The 20,187-nt window shown below is 42.6% G+C and overlaps 1 protein-coding gene across 1 annotated transcript in view; it reads right to left on the reverse strand.

Annotated features, from left to right (window-relative positions):
- The window catches only part of LOC129825187 (protein dispatched homolog 1-like), a 73,117-nt gene that overhangs the window by 41,137 nt on the left and 11,793 nt on the right, over positions 1 to 20,187 (reverse strand). The window contains exon 3 of the mRNA XM_055885072.1: positions 4,315 to 4,388. The gene's annotated coding sequence lies outside the window, so the exon portion shown is untranslated. The remainder of the gene's footprint in view (positions 1 to 4,314; positions 4,389 to 20,187) is intronic.

Genomic DNA, 20,187 nt, shown 5'->3' on the forward strand with positions numbered 1-20,187 from the left:
CCAACAACACAGCTTTAACTGGACTAAGTACAACAGACCAATTAAAAACCGTACACAGAGACAGATTGCCAGCCTGTTATTTTCCATATTCATCCTGTCTGTTTGTTTGTTTCATTCGTTTCCCTTTGAAGTGTTATTCCTACTCATGCTTATGCATTCTAACAAAGACATTGTTTGTTTGGAGAGGAGTGTTGGAGGATTCTAGCCAGCGATGACTGGTCTTTGTCCTCTGTTCCATGACGCAATCCATCATTAACAACCGAACATTAACGTTCAATGATGCAATTATATACACTGAGTGTACAAACATTAAGAACACCTGCTCTTTCCACGACATAGACTGACCAGGTGAATCCAGGTGAAAGCTGTGATCCCTTATTGATGTCACTTGTTAAATCCACTTCAATCAGTGCAATCGGAATGGAGGAGACAGGTTAAAGAAGGCTTTTTAAGACTTGAGAAATGGATTGTGAATGGTCAAGACAAAAGATTGAACGGGGTTATGGTAGTAGGTGCCAGGCGCACTGGTTTGTGTCAAGAACTACAACGCTGCTGGGTTTTTCATGCTCAACAGATTCTCCGTGTGTATCAAGAATGGTCCACCACCCAAAGGACATCCAGCCAACTTAACACAACTGTGGGAAACTTGGCAGTCAACATGGGCCAGCATCCCTGTGGGGGTGGGGTGGGGGGGTGTTCTTAATTGTTGCTAGAGTTTCTTTTTACTGCCATCTACACCATGGCAAAATATCCCTTCTTCTTTCCCCCCACTCTGTGTCAGTGGTAGTAAGTAAGCTGTCCCAAGTAAGCTGTCTCAGTGTTGAGAGGCTCAGTGACCCTGGACTGGGCTTTCTATACCTCTCTCTGCTGTGGCAGCCAGCGAGCGCTAAGCTGTAACCGTGCCAGCCAGAATGATTCTCGGAGTGGAAACGGTTGGAATGAGGGGTCAGGCCCATTCACCCCGGCACAATGCGTTTTGTTGAAGAACTTCACACCTTTGGAGGAGTAATTATGGCAGTAAATTATGAGGATTTAGAAGTTACAGTAAATCACTGTGTTGATCTGAATTATAGGGCCCCATGCTTGCTCCCTCTCCTCCTGGCCAGGGAACAACCTTCGCACACTAAGCCCTATGGCGCCTGCAGTCTTCTGGCCTGTTCATGTCAGTCACACTGATGGCACACGGGAGACAAAGACCTGCTTTAAGGCCTTTCCAATGGAACCCGGCTGAAGCCTATAGACAGCGGAACCCCGTTTTCATTGTTGGCATTAATTGTGATGTAGGCCTAGTGTACAAAGGATTACAACTTAACAACTAATCTAACATAGGAGAGAAGAGGGGGGGGGGGGGGGGGGGGGGACATCCAGAGTGTGTCTAAAGGAAGGCTGATAACTTTACTTTTAAAAAGACAAATACAAACACACACAGAGACACACACACAATTGTGTCAGTGTTAGAATGTCAAAAAGGGGGGTAAAAGAACGGAAGAAAGAAAGATGTGCCATAATGGAGTTTTCCAAACAGAGGAGAGAGAGCGCTGACAGAAAGGATGTCTGATCGCTCAAACAGTGTGAAAGATCTTAAATATATATTTAGACAGAAAGTCCCCTTAGTGGCTGCTGTGGGTTCTGGTGAAAACCCCGCCCTATAAATGAGACTTCAGCTTGAGAGATTCCTTTCCCCCAAAAAACCCTCCTCCAGAAATAGCCAACTAGTCCCCCCCTCTGCCAAATGTCCCCTTTAGCCATGAGTTCTGGTGAAAGTCTCATTCTCTCTCTGGGCCAGCCATTGTTGTGCAGCCTGCTAAATATTTACTCTTCCCAGCTTTCTGAGAGGAGGATGAGAAGGTCCCTTTGTACTGCAGGGGTCAGAGACACAGAGCTGGTCCTTCCTGGCACCCAACACCAGAACCAGGCATCCTCTAACTTCAATTACCCCATTAAAACCAGAGGCACAGGCTCTCTGAGAGAGAGAGAGAGCGAGAGAGCGAGAGACAGGAGGAGAGGGGAACCCCTTTCAGAGTTGTTTATATGGGACCACCAGCAGAACTGCCAACACAATGGACCAAAGATGAGACAAAACAACAGCCAAAATGAATTATAGGGAAGAGTGCTGCCCTAGCTATGAATAGCCTACATCTGCCCTTTGATGAAACCTCTCAGACAGCAAGGAACCCAATAAGGGAAAAGAAAACTCCAATCAGAGTGACCGACCGGGAGTTTCAGAGTTCGGGCATCCGTTACTGAACAAATATACTCACTACACCGCCTATGCTGGAGTCAGCGTTGAGGTGTCCAACACAGATGGGATCACTGCCAGAAATAAGCAGTGACTGAGCATTAGGTGAAAAATCTCCTGCTAGGGTTGAATCATTCATGAAGCGGGTAGAGAGGTTGTATGCTTTGTGGGTTTGAACATGTCAAAGCAGAGAGGAGCAGCTCTGGCAGCATGTAGTGGGCCATCTGGTATCTAGACTATCAGTTTACCTCAGGGCTCCATTTGTCTGAAACATCCAGGGCCCTTCATGAAGGTCACACATGACTCAATTTACTCAAAGTCATCTTGCCGACTAAGAATTGGCAACTATCTCATACTTTCTCAATACATTCATCAACAAGCGCATTGAGGAATGTGTATCAAAATCGACAGATAATAAAAACTTTAAGTAGCCTAGTATATCTTCCTTCCAAGCTGCCACAAATGGGCACAAACAAACTGCTCAAAAGTTCCAGTGTTTCCCCTTGGAGGTCACTGTTTAAAAGCAAATTTCCTGCAATTCTACACATTTTGCAACGGATTATGCCATATTCTTATCCTATCTGAGTGAATCAAACACTATAACAAAATCATGACATTTTGGGAATTTACAGATTCTCCTTGACTGTCTAGTTTCTATTTTGGTGATTGTTAGTTCTCAAAGATTATCTTATTTAAAATATATAAAGGCTCCCTTAACTTTTTACATAGTTTACATCTGGTTTTGGTCATTTAAGTTTACACTGAAAAGTTTTACCATCCCAGAAATTATTATAAAAAATACATAGAAAAAAACTTATTTTTTGGAGAGGCGGCAGCGATTTAGCAGTGGCGGCCCGCCGGTGCTAATTGAATATAAGGAAAACACTGAGCTCGTTATCAAAAAGATTCTTCAGTGCTGGCATCAAAGTGCTTAAGGGCCCAGTACTGTAGATAAAGATTTCAACCCCTTCATAAGCTAATAAACCAGGGTATTACCTGAGGCCTTTACAATGCTAAATGATCAAAGCTGCTCCTCGCTGAGACTGCGGCCTTGCCAGAATGTTGCACTTTATAATCAGTGCCTTTCTTCGCAGTCAGACGAGACGGTCAACACAGCTGCTAGGTTCCCTCGCAGGCAGCAGCCATCCCTCGCACTGCAACCCCCACCCCCACCTCCAACCCCTTAACCCCCATCCCGTCCCCTCCAGCTTTGTCTTGGGTACATAAGTGGGCCTTATTAAGAGCAGAATCATTGCAGCTGTGCAGGAAAGGTGTAGAGCATGCAGCTTTGCTCTGAATCAACACCAGACTCTGACATTACAAAACAAGCCAACATAGCAGACCCAGCTGTTCCATTCTGCTCCTCTCCACCTTTCATACACGCACAGATATTGGACCGCAACACACAGACACTGGCACGCACACAAAAACATACAGACACACCTGTTTACTTGTCTGATAGACTTTTATGAATCAAAGCGACAGTCAAAGAGAAGGAAAGTAGTCAGTCTGGTCTTCAACATGTACTTGGGCAACCCCTCGCAAAATGTAACAGTTGTGGGCTTTTTGACATGGCTCTGGAGGAGGTTCAGTGGTTCAGCAGGGCTGCCTGCATAAGCTGCAGGTAAACATGTTCACCTTGTGCTTCTCACTGACCCAGTTGTAGCAAGAGCAGAAAAAAAACCTTTGTTTGACTTTTACTGACATCTTGTCTGGGCATGCCAGACAGAGAGGAATGGGAAAGGGGGAGAGGGTACAATGGAAAGCAGAGTGTATTCACTGTGAAAAACATACTCAGTGTCTGATTACATTAAAGTTGGAATCATTATTATCCAACAGCTCTTTGAAGACAAAGTACTGGTAACTATTAGTTAACACAAGTTTGTATATTTTAACAAATGGATTAGTCACTTTTAAAAGTAACTAAAATTTAAAGAAAAAAGTACTGGGTATGTACTTGGTTCCGAGGATTTAGACCTATATCTGTTTATCAGTCAAACATGCATAGTGTTGCAAAGTAAATTGTTTTGCTTCATGTATAAGAGGAAAGAGAAAGATGTAGTAAAATGCCTTACCAGGGGAGTGATATTGTCCAACCTAGTGATGTTGTTCATGAATTCAGATTGGAAAGAGCGTCACAATGGGTAAGCTGTAAGAGAGACAAAAAGACCAAATTAACCACCACAGAACAGTTTTTTCTTCCGTTGGGAAATGTGAGGGTCTCTAAGCAAAACTTAATGGAAGTTTCACTCTGGCAATCTCATCATGATGGAGTAACTGGCTCTCAATGGTGATATACTGTACTTCTTCCTTTTTGAACTTGATGGCACAGCATGTTTTATGGCTCCCCAAACAAAGCCAACACTGAGCTGAGCCAGTGTATGCAGCAGACTTTATAAAGAAGAAGAACCAGTAAGCATGCTGGAACTTCATCAGTCCCATATAAAATATCTTTCCAACAAACAAAAAACATCCTACCTCGACAATTCTAAAGAATTGTGATAGAAATGTTTTAAATCGACCTCACATAGCCTACCTACTCAACAGAAAAAGAAAACTCCCAACAAAACATCCCAAAAAATACTGATTCAAAACAACTCCCAACTCGCAGGCCTGAAAAACCACCAGTGAGGAAAATCACTTTAATTGGAGGAGAAAGGGAAAGGAGAACGTGACATGTTTCCTTGGCGTTTCAAAAGAGCCTCTCCTCAGGACGCTCTCAAGCTAATAGCTGCTCCCCACCTCAACCACCTTGACCCCCAAGAGGAGGGGTAACAGCAGCCCTGCCACTCTCGCCCCGTTAATAAGGTCACGGAGGTCACGTGAAGATTACAGACACTGGCAGCAGCAGGGCTGTGGAGCCTCTTTCAAAACAGCCTGCCCACTGGCCAGCTTTCCATCCAACCAATGCTCTACCAAGAGGGGTTTGGAGGGAGGAAGGGGGAGGAGAGGAAGCTATTCCTCCCTCTCCCTCCCTTAACTGATGCCAACAACTATGTGCCTGGGAAAGAGAGGTCCTGGTGCCAGAGGTCCTGGTGCCACTGACTGAACAGAGCGCTATTGAAAGCCAACATGTGGTCCACATCACCAATTACCAAGGTGTGCTGAGATAGCCACAAGAAGATCAAGAGAACTGTAGCCATTGAAGAAGGGAAATGTGGACAGATTAGTTTTTTGGGGTAAATTGGTGTAAAAACTTTAGGTCACAGGTACATTAACATAATGGGCAAAAATGTGCAGTCTTCAAGATCCTCAAATTGTTTGACATTCCTTCAATATAAATTCAAGATCTTATTGACTTAATTTATTTTCTAAACAACTTAAATTCACACAGTAGACCTAACAGTTCAAAACCTGAATTTCTGACATAGGCCTAGGTCTACATTCACCACAATTCTACATCAATTAAAGCTGCAATATGTAATTTTTTGGGGCAACCTGACCAAATTCACATAGAAAAGTGTGTTATAGATCTGTCATTCTCATTTAAAACAAGTCTATGTGCGCTATTTCTGTGCTCCCATTCTTAAGTTCCGTTTTTGTGTCTTTTACAGTGGTTTAGATGGTACAATGATTATCTACACCAGTGGTTCCCAAACTTTTCATAGTCCCGTATCCCTTCAAACATTCAACCTCCAGCTGCATACCCCTCTCTAGCACCAGGGTCAGCGCACTCTCAAATGTTGTTTTTGCCATCATTGTAAGCCTGCCACACACACACTATACGATACATTTATTAAACATAAGAATGAGTGAGAGTTTTTGTCACAACCCGGCTCGTGGGAAGTGACAGAGCTCTTATAGGACTAGGGCACAAATAATAATAATCAATATTTTTGCTCTTTATTTAACCATCTTACATATAAAACCTTGTTTTTTCATCTAAAATTGTGAAAAACTCACCACAGGTTAATGAGAAGGGTGTGCTTGAAAGGATGCACAGAACTCTGCATTGTTGGGTTGTATTGGAGAGAGTCTCAGTATTAAATAACTTTCCACACACAGTCTGTGCCTTTATTTAGTGTTCATGCTAGTGAGGGCCGAGAATCCACTCTCACCTACACTACTGTTCAAAAGTTTGGGGTCACTTAGAAATGTCCTTGTTATTGAAAGAAAAGCACATTTTTTGTCCATTAAAATAACATCAAATTGATCAGAAATACAGTGTAGACATTGTTAACGTTGTAAATGACTACTGTAGCTGGAAACAGCTGATTTTTGATGGAATATCTACATAGGCCTATTATCGGCAACCATCACTCCTGTGTTCCAATGGCACATTGTGTTAGCTAATCCAAGTTTAGCATTTTAAAAGGCTAATTGAGGATTAGAAAACCATTTTGCAATTATGTTAGCACAGCTGAAAACCATTGTGCTGATTAAAGAAGCAATACAACTGTCCTTCTTTAGACTAGTTGAGTATCTGGAGCATCAGCATTTGTGGGTTCAATTACAGGCTCAAAATGGCCAGAAACAAATACCTTTCACTGATACAGTCTATTCTTGTTCTGAGAAATGAAGGCTAGTCCATGCAAGAAAATACCAAGAAACTGAAGATCTCGGGAGAGTTACTCACTAGGTCATGGCTAATGGCTGTATTCGCCATACGACCAATGAATTAAGTGCCACATTTTAATGTTATTTAACAAAGCTTTTTGTATTATAATAATTACTTTATGAACGCGGTGTACTACTCCCTTCACAGAACAGTGCAAAGGTCTCTAACCAGAATAGAAAGAGGAGTGGGAGGCCCCGGTGCACAACTGAGCAAGAGGACAAGTACATTAGAGTGTCTAGTTTGAGAAACAGACACCTCACAAGTCCTCAACTGGCAGCTTCATTAAATAGTACCCGCAAAACACCTGTCTCGTCTCTCAATACAAAAAAAGTGTCATACCAGCGCACTTCTGTATGTTGTAAAAGCGTTACATGGTCGCTTCCCATATCATTACATAGTGCAGAAAATACAAGAGAGTTCAGGGGCCTTGCTTTAACAAAGCTAACCATTTTCACTGTAGTGTCCAAAACGTATTTCAAGCTGTCAGGCATTCCCTTGGCAGCAAGAGCCTCTCGGTGGATGCTGCAGTGTACCCAAGTGGCATCGGGAGCAACTGCTTGCACGTGCGTTACCACTCCACTATGTCTCCCTGTCATGGCTTTTGCGCCATCAGTACAGATACCAACATGATCAGCAGCTACGTTTGGCTACCTACGGACCGTTAGTGGAATTCCCGCAAGAGATTAACGGTTAATGTGATTGGATGTTAATTATTTGACTAGGCTACCTGTATTTGACATTGTGTTGTTATTTCGCTGAACATGGTTAAGTTATATTTTTGGCAGTGAAACGAGGCTACTCAGATGAGAGAAAAAACTCACCCAAATGTATAGCCCCGTTGGAAAACATAAATGGACTGTTTGAAAAAAAAAAAAGTAAAACAAATGTGTATCACATTTATATTTGGTGTACCCCCGACGGCATTGTGCGTACCCCCAGGGAATACCTGCTCTACACTATACTTGCTTGTTTTGTCACAAACTAAAATTAGGCGAACAATTCTAATTTTAGCAACTAGGAAATTGTGGAGCGATTTCTGCATAGTGCATCTGTAAGTTGTTCGACCTGACTTTTTATGGAAACCACTTCTACATTCCATGCCTTTTTCTGTCTCCCAGATATGTAGCCTGCATGTTCTATGCATGTTACTATTTACAACATAGACCATGTGGTCTTTATTAGGAGGGGAACGGAACATCATTAGCATTTGACAAGAAAAACATCTGGCTTTATTTATTAGATCACAAAAAGACAAGCCAAGGTACCAACAAATGCACTAGTTTGCTGAACAATTTGTGAAGGGTAGTAAGAGAGACAATGCTCTATGTCGGCTACATTTTCTTTACAATTCCAGTATAACATCAGTTGTTTCGTGCGGCAAAACTAAGTTGGTCTCTGCTGTTTTGGTCCAAAAATGTGTCTAAGATCTTTGAGGGTAAAACACTTCCATACTAATTTAGATGAAGTCCTAAACACAGGCCCAATTAATTCACATACATCCTGCTCACAAATTATTTCCATCTCCCCCTGCCTGGTCACTGAACAGCACAGTCCCAGCATGGTGCAAGCCAATTACTTCAATGAGGCTTGGCTTGAGTCACAGTCAGCACTCATTTCCAAAGGAGTCACTCCAATTCACTGGGCAAGTTCAAAACCATGGAATCACTGAGTCCTGTGTTCGAATTCTCTTCTGAGAAGACACATTTTAGTTTGATGTAAATGGACGTTCGGAAAAAACGAGTGTTCTTTACATTTGAGCTCAATTCGGGGAACTGATCCTCTTAAGCTGAGCAAGAAAGCTTGTTGATTTAGACAACAAAACCATTACCCAAAGTATTTACTTTTGCGATGACAACACAAGGGGAGGAATTCAGGCAGTGACTGTTTATCACAGGCTCATTTCCTTTGAGTGAAGGGCATCCTCAGACACCAGTGTGTCTCCCTTACTCCCGCGCCTCGGGGTCTGATAGGATCCTCTGGTCATGTTTAACACAGGCATTCCGCCGATACATACCCGCACAAATCCCAGAGCGGCATTTGTCAACCATTGCCCTGGCAACAAAACCCCAGGAGGACAGAATAATATAGAAAAATAACAAATCACCCAGTCTGCTGAAGGAGAATGAAGGTGGTGGGGGTTCTAAACAACTAATGACATGAGAAAACTGTTCACTTCTAAATCATAAGCGTTGCTTACATTGGAGTTTCCAATGGCCTGAATAGATTCCAAAAACTCTCCTTGTTTTTAGTTTGAAGACGCCGCAGTATTTGGTCTCCTCCACCACTGAGTAAAGGTAGGCCTATGCCTATATCAACTCCTGAAAGCTTTTGTGGAAAAGACGGACTACCATTGAGGAAAAAGTAATCCCCTTTTTGCTTTCAAAGATCATTTTCCCATTTTTGTTTTACATGTGAGTAATGAGTCATAGACATTTGGATTCCTGCGGGCTTACTGTCTTATTCTATTCAACGTGGACGTCTCTCTCAATTGTATTGGATCAAAGTTCAAATGTTTTTTCTTTCAAGAAAACTCCAAAAGCCAAAGCAACCTCTGCTATAGGATCAACTATACTGAGCAAAAACCCAGGCAGGCAGTCTTGAGAGAACATCTCCCAGGATCTATGCCAAGAATGACTCTAGCACTTCTCTTCCTCCCCTCCATTCGCTGACTTTTGCTCTGAGCATGCTATGCTGCGAATTTACATGCAAGCTAAACTCAATAAGTATAACAAAAACACATGAAAGAGCACTTAAGATGCATTTTCCTAAAGTGCTTAACAACCAAGGACAGGGGGAAAAGCAAAGCCCAGAAAGCAGATTAGCAACCGCTGCCCTTCCTGGAGAGCTGCCAAGAAACATCTCTGCGCTGCGCCTTATTTCAGCTGTTCAATTTCACGCTAGATATGTAAATTGCTTCTGAAACTCACACTGTACACCGTATGGGACTAGGTTTTAGGACAGGAAGAAATAGGATCGGATGACATGGGGATATCAACATGGGAAATCTGCAGTGATGAAAGCACAGTGGGGAGAGGCAACACCAAAGCAGGCTGAGTAATCCTCTAAACAAATCAAATAATGGCTGGATGAAAAGGGGGAGTAGCAGACACCCTTTGGAGTAAAATCAGCCCTAAAACTAAATCCCCAGTATTGAATCTGTGAACTACTGAAATACCTTGAGACCAACACACACACACACACACACACACACACACACACACACACACACACACACACACACACACACACACACACACACACACACACACACACACACACACACACACACACACACACACACCTTCATTCTTTAGTGGGCGGAACAGCTATCAGCAAAGTTGCCTATGGATTATCTGTAAAGATAAAGACATGAATAGAGTTACCAGACAAGCAAATATTGGGTCTGGGAACCATTCTTGTCTCACAATGCCTACTAGCCTATATCATTATCAGGTGACATATCATCATTTTAACAGGAATTTTGAAGGAAGGGCACACAAATCTACATCTCTGCCAAACCCGGAGCTCTCATCAAAAAGCAAACGACTTATCAGCTTATCCGCCCCAGCGTTAATTTTTCCACCACATCCAGAACAATCAACAAACCATGACACATGTACTATTAGGAAGCCAATGTTAGGTCATGGCCTAGGTTATGTGTACTGTTCGATTCAAGTTTAATATCAAAAATTTGAGTGACTGATTTACCAGTTATCCGCTCCCACAACACATACACTTAGCTATCTGTTTTTCTCACACAGCAAGGCTCCCATAAAAGGGTTCCCAAATATCTTTGCAGTGAAATTACAAATAGGTGTCACAACGTGTTCATTGACATGGAGCGCCCTGCAGCTGTTCCTGTGCATACTGATGGTGTTTGTGTTCCCAGGAGATGCAGACAAAGCGCTTCCAGGTCGTCCTCTAACCTGCCTTCTCATTACTAAAGGTCAGGATATTTGAACACAACAATGACCTGCTGCCTCTAGGGACTCAGGGGGCTGCGAAGCTCAGCCAGAGGCAGTGTTTGACTAAAGGTTCTCAATCCAACCCATCCTTCACTGCTCACTTTCATTTACTGTGGTCGTCCATCTTAAGTTGGCCTAAGACGTCGTACCCCTATCGCCCATTCTATTGTGACATAAATCCTCCTCCCGTTACCCTTCTAAGGCACTTATTAGGCACTTAATGGTAAGTAATCACACATAAATTCCAAATAAGTGCCAAAGATAGATTTAGGGCGCTTGGAGGGTTTTGTCCCAGGCTGTTGTGTTCACTCAAACCAGACCAAAAGATGAGATTGGGTGGAAACTCAGGGGCACGATATATTTCCTTGGATAAGGGGGCCTAATAATGACTTCCTGGCATCCTGCATTTAAAGAGAAAACAAAACACAAAAGCACCCTACACAATGCTGCGAAACAGCATTTTATCGAGGCTTCTAATACTAGGACTATACTGCAATCTGTTTTTAGGGTTATGGAAATGTAGAGGCGAAGTCAACATCTGGTTTTCGTAGTCCACGCCTCTGGCCTGACAGTCTCTCTGACTCAATCAAGGAGAGGAACCATTTGGCAACGCTCTGAGGCCCAAAAACGCACCCCTCGTCTGCCTGTCTGTCCCATACTCCCTCCTTCTGGACCTCTACTTCAGGAACATGTGAAAAATCCCAATTACCAGGAAACCCGAGAAGTACACGTGGTTGTACGTGAACTTGGAATATGCAAAACACCGGGGCCGTTAACAAGAGCCATGTTGAAATGTGATAGACTGCGTCAGCAGGTCGTAAAACCCTCTCAAGATCAATGTAATTATGGAAGCTTACACACAGACTTTCCGGATAAGCGGGAGGAGAGGTTTGCACGTTCTTCCAACCCCTTTAAAACCAAACAAGTGGAAGGTTTCCCCAGCTGCCTTCCATCAGCTACAATAATAGTGAATAAAAAACGTCCAAAACACCTGGAGGAGGGTGTCAACAAACACAGCTTATTCCAGGCCAAAGTGATGCACTCCATAAATCCTTTTGATTAGCTACAGTAGCGTGGCTAGGTGCCACTTAAATCAAACCGAAAGGGGAAGTCGCTCTGACCTTGAGCTTTGGAAGTGTCATTTAAGTGATCATTACAAAAACAAAGCTGGTTCTGTTTCTGGACGGAGAGAAGGAGGGAAAGAGGCGGGCGGCCCTGGGGGATGAAATTCAAAGCATGGTTACGAAAATAACACCCATTGTTGGAAGCCACCATAATAAAAATGGGGATAGACCTTTTAGAATATTCTTCAAAAAAAAATATCTAAAAATAACAGGAAGTTCATATTTCCACACTCAAAACAACAGATGTAATGAACCAGAAGGGTTTTGAATTGATTTACCAGCGATGGTGACCAGTGACCTTTGAGAAGTTTCTTGTCAAACAAAATGACCTGCTCTATATTAACAAAAATGACAGAGTAAAATAGGAAAATATTACTTTCAGAAGTGAGCTCTAAAAACAAAGTTGAACTAAAATGATTTGAACACATAGGCCTACTCCATCATTGTCTTCAACTGGATGATCAATGAAAAACCACAACTGCCAAGAATAAGAATGCGATTGACCCTGGAGATGAAGCACATATTTCCAAGCTAATGGCAACCAGTGGATTCACTGTGAAGTAATAAAAGAAGAGGTGATCCAGTTGGTCTCCAGGGGTCCATCCAATCCCTGTGTTTACAGTACAGGAGGGATGGCATAACTCAGGCCTGGGTATAAGCAGACAAATCACAAAGGCCAGTCTCCCGTTCTAACGCTTGGTAGCATGCCAGGTCCACAGAGAAAAAGAGAGGGTGGCCTGGCCTGCTGTAGGAATCGCTGCAGATGGCTACATGGTTCCACTATAGTCTAATGAGAACAGATGCAGTGCCTAAAGGCGGGGTGTGATGACCTAGAGGAGCCCATGTCAAGGGCACCAACAGGGAACAGTCCGTCAGCGTTAACCCTCACCTACGAGGAAATGAGCCGTTCTTCCCTGTTATCACTTACGTAGACATGGGTGGACTGAGGAGAGAAAGAGAGGAAATAAAGTCAAGCTAAAGTCAAGGCCAAAAGGCATCATCCTATCAGGTTACCATTAAACTACTATTTCCCTTTACTGTTCACTCCAAATTCTGATATCTGGAGGAGTAGGAGGATGAGATGAATATTGCCTTCATTTAACAGGGTACCCCATTGAGAACACATTATTTTTTTACAGTAACAACCTGGCCATCTCTGGAGCTCAGGGCTGGGAGAAAGCAAGCAGCTCCTCCACTACACTACACTACACTACACAATCAGGGTCCAGACAGAGCATATAATGGGGATTGAAGAGCTGCCAGTGCTCCAGAGAATCCCATTTAGTAAACACTGACACAAGGCCTTGACTGTGGTTTAAACAGAGCTCCCTCTTTAACAAAAAAAATAACCCCAAAGCCGGGAGCTGGGCAACGTCATGTCATCCACTTTACTGAGCGAGGCTGAGCTGCCGTTCCAGCAGGAATCCAAAACAAAATCAGCATCAGTTTAACGCAGTACTAAAAAAAGAGAGAAGACCTTTGAAGTTCTGACTGTTACCCTTACGGGCTACCATTTTCCCCCAAAATGTTGCCTTTTATTGGAACCTGTCTGCTGAACGTGCTTTTTATCAATCGCTAAACCACATCCAAAAATATTTGAATTCCATTGGTTGATATAGTAACATTTCTGGTTGTCCATCAATCAAACTCTAGCAAACAGTCAGCTCACAGTAGTGAAATGAAACACACAGTTTCAAACCACAATTAAATAAAATACTTCAGTTCAACGAAAACATTGGCTACTGCTATCAAAACCAGTATTCCTCTGAGGGGATGGAACGCAAGCTAAATCATTTGTTTGGCAGTTGCTGTGCCTTTTAACTCAATGTATGGATAGGCTCAGACTTTACAAAGGTCTCTGTTGACTGAAACAAAATAAATGGATTAAGTTGAACCCAAAGCCTTCCCATCCCAGTCCCACCTTCTGCATGGTGACCAAATCAGCAGGCCCTCAGGGGGACTTTGGGCCCTGTCCAAGACTCTTGCGTACAGAGAGCCACTTCCCACCCTCATGGTTCTCTCTGGTTTGTGTCAGTCTAATGAACAGTTTCTTAATTGTTTGGAGCCAAGAACATGGAACTCTGGGAAGATTTACAGCACAGAGAGCAAGGGGGAATAAAATCCCACTCCTAGGTTCTGGCCAGCGAATACGGCTTACATTTGCAAAAATTTTCAATTTATCTCTTATTGAATTAAGAGTTCAGACTCTTGGACGCCTTTCAGTAAAAAACGTAGAGGACTAAAGCACTGACATTTTTCTTAAAGGCTTCAGCTCAGATGTGATAAATGATGGGAGCCTGGTTATGAAAGAGAAGTTTCAGGCTATGAATCAGCAATGGAGAGGGCAAACAGGTTAGGGCCCCGTCTGTCCACGATAAGAGCAACAGCAGAAGAGGCCTCTGCTTTGGTTGGGTCTCTGACATGATCATTAGGACCATGTTTCCATCAACACAGTTTCTGAATTCTATCACTAGGCATATTCTAATTGGTCTCCATGGTATTACTGGGTCTGCCCGGATGCCAAAAAGAACCAACGAATGACGGTTCAGTCAAACAACGCAGGTATAGTGCAGAAATTCCATTGAAGAAGTCTACTGGGAACAGACACTTTCAGAAAATATCTTAAAAAACAAAAATAGTTGGATATTCATTGAGAGTTCCGCCATTTTGAGACTACCAGATGATATATTAATGAAATTATTTGAAAAAGCCTATGTAACTTCATCATTAGTTTCACCAAACTGAGGCCATCTCATGATGATCTTTACTCAAGCTAATTGCTATTTTGAAAGTCTGCATGTGATGCTGCCGTTTGACTCCGGCACACAGGGAGTGAGAACAGACTTTGGGCATATGTCTCCATGCTTTAGCTGCTGGGGCCAACAGGCTCTCTAGGGTCCTCCATATACCCACATAGACCCAACTGTTTTGGCAGAAAAACCAGCGACAGTAATCAGAAAATGCATCCCTGACCCTGTCACCAAACACCTGTTCCAAACATGCTTCCCGCAAGGGGAGGAGGATGGAGGGCTCTCAGCCTCAGGGCAGCTTTTTGAACCCAACCTACTGACCGATCAACCTCAAGTTTATTGATTTCTATAAACTATGACTACAACTCCCCTATTTTCCCCCAATGCTGAGCAAGGGCGAGTAGCCAAAAGTATGCGCTCTTTATGAACACATTAAGTAGTGTCACGTTAATAACATATATATTAGCTAAGGATTAATGACACATTAACAACGGGGTGACAGAAGGGCATATCAAGGGGAGGTTTCATGATATGCACGCATGACCGATATAGTTTCACTTGTAATTAACCGATGTGTATAAGTGACGAAATAGGCGCCCTTATTATTTTCGGTTCCAACAGGTCTTGTTTGTGACTGACAACATATCACGCATTTTCATATCTGAGCGAGGGGCACCTCCTGCGGACAGGCTCATCCCCTCAAACCACAGAGACAAGAGACAGTCCTCTGACATTGGAGTCCAAATACCAAAGTATTTTCCCACTTTGGTTTACTTTATTATTGTTCTTGTTTTTTTGTTCATTTTTAGGCTCATGATAAGCAGGCTGTTATGGTGTACAGGTGTTTTTATTTATATTGATGCATCATCGGGAATTTAAGGTCATCAGTCTCAATGTAAACGGACTGGGGAGTGCCATCAAGAGAAGTAAGGTAATAGCAAAGATGAAACGGGAGAAAGGTGACATACTATTCGGGCAGGAAACTCACTTAACCACACCTGAACATGAGAAACTCAAGAAAATGGGATATAGGAATAGTTTTTTTACTTTTTCTTCTTACTAAATGGGAAGAAGGGGAGTTGCAATCTTGATCCCAAATTCAGTTCATTTTGAATTTATGTCAGAAATGAAAGACAAGGAGGGTAGATTTATACTTGTTAAATGTAAACTGGATAACAAAGAAGTTACATTTATTTAATGTAAACGCGCCCCCGGGGAATGATATGGTCTTCTACAGGAAGGTGTTTGATTTAATTGCCACAGAAACCTCTGGCACTCTTATCTGTGGAGGAGATTTTAACCTGATTTTAAACTCAAAATTTGACAACACAAATCAAAATAGGAAAATTAGTCTACTTGCTAAAAAGATCAATAGGATATTGCAGGATTTAGGACTGCTTGATGTATGGCGTGACATCCACATGACAGATATGGAATATACTTTTTACTCAGCCCGCCACACGGAATACTCTAGGTTTAGACTACTTTTTCATGTACAATGCAGATAGACACAGCTTAAGGCTTAAGAGTAACTTAGCAGATCATAATGGAGTTTACCTCACTCTACACCTTGATAGCAAACCAAGAAATACTATATCGTCTCAAATAAAACTGTGAAGGACCTCGGCGTTACTCTGGACCCTGATCTCTCTTTTGACGAACACATCAAGACTGTTTCAAGTACAGCTTTTTTACATCTACGTAACATTGCAAAAATCATAAATGTTCTGTCCAAAAATGATGCATAAAAATGTATCCATGCTTTTATCACTTCTAGGTTAGACTACTGCAATGCTCTACTTTCCGGCTACCCAGCGAGAGCACTAAATAAACTTTAGTTAGTGCTAAATACGGCTGCTAGAATCCTGACTAGAACCAAAAGAAATTATCATATTACTCCAGTGCTAGCCTCCCTACACTGGCTTCCTGTTAAGGCAAGGGCTGATTTCAAGGTTTTACTGCTAACCTACAAAGCATTACATGGGCTTGCTCCTACCGATCTTTCCAAATTGGTCCTGCCGTACATACCTACACATACGCTACTGTCACAAGACGCAGGCCTCCTAATTGTCCCTAGAATTTCTAAGCAAACAGCTGGAGGCAGGGCTTTCTCCTATAGAGCTCCATTTTTATGGAATGGTCTGCCTACCCATGTGAGAGACGCAGACTCAGTCTCAACTTTTAAGTCTTTATTAAAGACTCATCTCTTCAGTAGGTCCTATGATTGAGTGTAGTCTGGCCCAGAAGTGTGAAGGTGAATGGAAAGGCACAGGAGCAACGAACCGCCCTTGCTGTCTCTGCCTGGCCGGTTCCCCTCTCTCCACTGGGATTCTCTGCCTCTAACCCTATTACAGGGGCTGAGTCACTGGCTTACTGGTGCTCTTCCATGCCGTCCCTAGGAGGGGTGAGTCACTTAAGTGGGTTGAGTCACTGACGTGGTCTTCCTGTCTGGGTTAGCGCCCCCCCTTGGGTTATGCCGTGGCGGGGATCTTTGTGGGCTATACTCGGCCTTGTCTCAGGATGGTAAGTTGGTGGTTGAAGATATCCATCTAGTGGTGTGGGGGCTGTGCTCTGGAAAAGTAGGTGGGGTTATATCATGCCTGTTTGGCCCTGTCCGGGGTATCATTGGATGGGGCTACAGTGTCTCCTGACCCCTCCTGTCTCAGTCTCCAGTATTTATGCTGCAGTAGTTTGTGTCAGGGGGCTAGGGTCAGTCTGTTATATCTGGAGTATTTCTACTGTCTTATCCGGTGTCCTATGTGAATTTAAGTATACTCTCTCGAATTCTCTCTTTCTCTCTTTCTTTCTTTCTCTCTCTCGGAGGACCTGAGCCCTAGGACCATGCCTCAGGACTACCTGGCATGATGACTCCTTGCTTTCCCCAGTCCACCTGGCCGTGCTGCTGCTTCAGTTTCAACTGTTCTGCCTGCGGCTATGGAACCCTGACCTGTTCACCGGACATGCTACCTGTCCCAGACCTGCTGTTTTCAACTCTCTAGAGACAGCAGGAGCGGTAGAGATACTCTCAATGATCGGCTATGAAAAACCAACTGACATTTACTCCTGAGGTGCTGACCTGTTGTACCCTCGACAACCACTGTGATTATTATTATTTGACCATGCTGGTCATTTATGAACATTTGAACATCTTGGCCATGTTCTGTTATAATCTCCACCCGGCACAGCCAGAAGAGGACTGGCCACCCCTCATAGCCTGGTTACTCTCTAGGTTTCTTCGTAGGTTTTGGCCTTTCTAGGGAGTTTTTCCTAGCCACCGTGCTTCTACACCTGCATTGCTTGCTGTTTGGGGTTTTAGACTGGGTTTCTGTACAGCACTTTGAGATATCAGCTGATGTAAGAAGAGCTATATAAATACATTTGATTTGATATTTGGAGACTTAATACAAGCATGCTGAATGATCCAGCATTCAAGGACTGAATAAAGACAGAATTGAACGTCTATCTGGTGAATAATGATAACGGTGAAGTATCTCCTGCTACATTGTAGGATGCAGCTAAGGCGGTTATCAGAGGAAAGATCATGGCCACATCTCTCAAGAAAAAGATTGAAGCACAGAAACTGCTGAAATTACAGGAAACATTTAGAAACTTAGAACGATCTCATAGTCAATACAAAGACCCTCTTATATTACCAGAGATTCAAAAGGTAAAACATGAAATTGACCAGATTTATAGAGAAGAAGTGAAAAAGCATTTGATTCAGTGGGATGGGATTACCTATTCCAAGTTATTGAAAGATTTGGTTTCAACAAAGAAGTGATACAGTGCATCAAATCACTGTATTAATGTCCGACTGCTATAATAAAGATAACTGGACATTTGTCACGAACGATAAAATTAGAGCAAGGGACAAAACAAGGCTGTAATCTTTCACCCATGCTCTTCTCCTTGTACCTCGAACCATTAGCACAGGCAATAAGACAGGATCCAACCTTAGAGGGAATAACAATAAGACAGGACCCAACCTTAGAGGGAATAACAATAAGAGGCAGTGAACATAAGATATGCATGTATGCTGATGACGTTCTGTTATTCCTTTAAGACCCAGGCTCAAGTGTACCCAGATCGATTAATGTTTTACAAACATTTGGAACATATTCAGGGTATGTGCTTAACATACACAAGACCCAAGCCCTAGTATATAATTATACCCCACAGGACGAGCTGAAGAGGAGGTATAACTTCCAGTGGACCTCTTCATCCATGAAATATCTTGGAGTAAATTTATCAAAAGATACACCCAAACTTTATGACGTGATTTACGATCACATCAACAAGAAAATATATGATGACCTAGACAGGTGGAATTCACTTCCCTTAGATCTTAGTAGTAGAATTGAAACAATCAAAATGAACATCCTGCCGAGGTTACTGTATTTGTTCCAATCACTGCCCATAGAAATCCCACCTAAACAGTTTAGGGACAAACGGATACCAAGGTTTATCTGGAACAGTAAGAGACCAAGAACTAGATATACAACATTACAATTACCAAAAAACAGTGGGGGTATGGGCTTACCAAACCTAAAAGATAATTTTGTGTCAGTCCAATTGAGACCTCTGGTGTGTTGGTGCAATTCACAATACGAATCCAAATTGAAAGACATGGAGACTACTTTGACAGAGATACCCATACAGTCAGTTTTGGGAAATAAGGACATGGTCATATAATTATACAATAGACAAAATCTGTGGATTAATTTCTCTCTAAATACATGGTTTAGGGTAGTTAAGCAAAATCATTTAGACAAGAGAGATAAACCTGCTGAGTTGGCCCGCATACGACCCCAGCTTCATCCCTGCAACTCAGGACAGCAGATTTAAACAATGGACGCAGAAAGGCATCACATCATTCAGTACAATTATAAGGAATGGGGACCTAGCTAACTTCCAGGACATAAGTAAAAAAACACGGCTTGGATAAACAACATTTTTACAGATACCTACAAGTTTGACACTATTTCTTAGGGGAGATAAAAAATGATTCACCCTCGAGCACCTCTAAAATTAATCCAAGTATTCAGTAACGCATACAACTTGGGGAGTAACAGAAAAACTCTCTCAAATCTCTACTTGGGTATTCAATTCTCAAAGAAACATTCTACAAACTATATTAAAAAGAAATGGGAGGAGGAACTTGACATTGAAATAACTGATGAAACATGGTTGAACATATTAGAGACTCAACAAAGCTCCACCAACTCAAGGTCATGGAGAGAATCCTGTTGGAAGAATGTTATACGTTTCTTTATAACACCTAAACTGAAATCAAAACAGACTGGCTCCCTACATCCTTGTTGGAGAGAATGCGGTCTATCAAGGGTGGATCACTCTCATATCTTTTGGTCCTGCTCCGCAATCAAAACTTACTGGGGAGAAATAAGATCGAACATTGGAAAAATAATGGGATTCGACATAGAACAAACATTCATTTCTTTGTACTTGGGTGAAATACCTGATAACTTACACAACAGAGAAAAGTACCTCTTGAAGGTCCTACTGGCAGCCAGTAAAAAGGTGATCACTAGGA

This window comes from Salvelinus fontinalis, chromosome 27 (genome assembly GCF_029448725.1).
Source record: "Salvelinus fontinalis isolate EN_2023a chromosome 27, ASM2944872v1, whole genome shotgun sequence".
In the NCBI taxonomy this organism is placed as follows: domain Eukaryota; kingdom Metazoa; phylum Chordata; class Actinopteri; order Salmoniformes; family Salmonidae; genus Salvelinus; species Salvelinus fontinalis.